The following is a 1682-nucleotide window of genomic DNA, read 5'->3' as shown; positions in this document are numbered from 1 at the left end:
TCCTTGGGATTCTGACTTTTTTCTCAGGATTCTGACTTTAGTCTCGGGATTCTGACTTTTTACTCCTCAGAATTCTGACTTTTTTCTCAGGATTCTGACTTTTTTTTCTCAGAATGCTAACTTTAATCTCCAAATTCTGGATCTTAATCTTAAAGGGCACCATGAAGGAAGAGATGTGGGAGCATGTGGGAAGACTTTTTACGTGCCCAAGGGGTTTCATCCTATTTCATTAATGTAAGAGCAGGTGATTAAAACAAAAGAGCTAGTTAGTTTCTAGACAAGGCTACAGCTTGATGCTAACATGAGTGTTAGCTCTCAGAATTCAGTCAGAATTCAGAGATTAAAGTCAGAATTCTGACTTTTTTCCCATATTAAGCTGGAAAAAAAATATAATAATCACTTAACTTTTTTTTTCAGTGGCCCTAATTCTCTTCTGTAGAAAGAGGGTGGAAATGATAATAAAATATTAAAGCTAAAAATAGAATAGAATACAGAGATGTGCAAAATGATGGCAGCATATTATTTAAAGTGACTAAAAATTAGTTATGTTAAAATTGGCATGAGAGTAAACACTGCCACAAACGCAGTGGTGAAAAGTAGAGGTGGGAAATATCGGGAATTTTTAATCGATACGATACCAAGTAAATACAGGGTCAGTATCGCCGTATCGATACGATACCAATACTAAATTAAAACTTGATGGATCATAGGACTGTTGACCTTTCAGTGATTTTGTGATTTTTATTTTATTGTTACAATTGAATAATAATAATATTAATAATGTTATGTTCATTGTGTGTTTTTTCCCTAATCCACCTCTTATATCTTAAAATCTTTATGTAATCTTGTTTGTATTGTGTGCACTTGCCTTTTGCCTTGATTCTATAAATGTCCCTGTCATGGGATAAATAAAGTCATGTTATCCCACTTAGATAACATGTTTAAAGGCTGGTGAATCTGCTGCAGTTAGTGCCTGCAGGAGAGAATAAAAAGCATTCATCTTGTTAAATGAATGTTGTTCAATATCAATACCAGCGTTGGTATCAATGGTATCCATCCAAGGAGCGATCCGCCCACCTCTAGTGAAAAGTAACAAACTACATTAACTCTATTACTGTACTTAGGTTATTTCTTTGTCTATCTTTACTTCAGTAATTTTGTTGTGGGGAACTAATAACTTTCTCTCCACTAAATTTAAAAGTTAACTTATTTTGCTTTTTAGAAATTCTAATTGTTATTCGTTCCAGCGCCCTTTTGTCTATGGTAGAACCACATAAAGGTAGATTTTTGTCTTTATTATTCAATTAAAAAAAGGTTGCTTCAATCAAAAATATTTCAAATTAAAAACACCTTCACTTCAATGAAAAAAAAATCAATCAAAGAAAGTTTGTATTTGAATGCAAAAATATAGCTGAGACTGAAAAAAAAATACATTTGAACACTGCTTTTCTTTGATTGAAAATGTTTGCTTTGATAGAAGCCGAGTTTCTTTCGTTTAAAGCAACTTTTTTTATTGAAGTAATGCTGTTTTTTGATTGGACCATTTAATGGGTTGGACATTTGTGTTTATCATTCAATCAAAAAAGAATTTTCTTCAAACAAAGAAACAAAAAAATCCATTAAAAATGTCACTTCAATGAAATGATAAATGTTTTCAATCATAGAAAATAGCTTTTTAATAG

This window comes from Cyprinodon variegatus, unplaced genomic scaffold (genome assembly GCF_000732505.1).
Source record: "Cyprinodon variegatus isolate N-32 unplaced genomic scaffold, C_variegatus-1.0 Scaffold538, whole genome shotgun sequence".
Lineage (NCBI taxonomy): Eukaryota > Metazoa > Chordata > Actinopteri > Cyprinodontiformes > Cyprinodontidae > Cyprinodon > Cyprinodon variegatus.
This window is presented reverse-complemented; position numbering follows the sequence as displayed.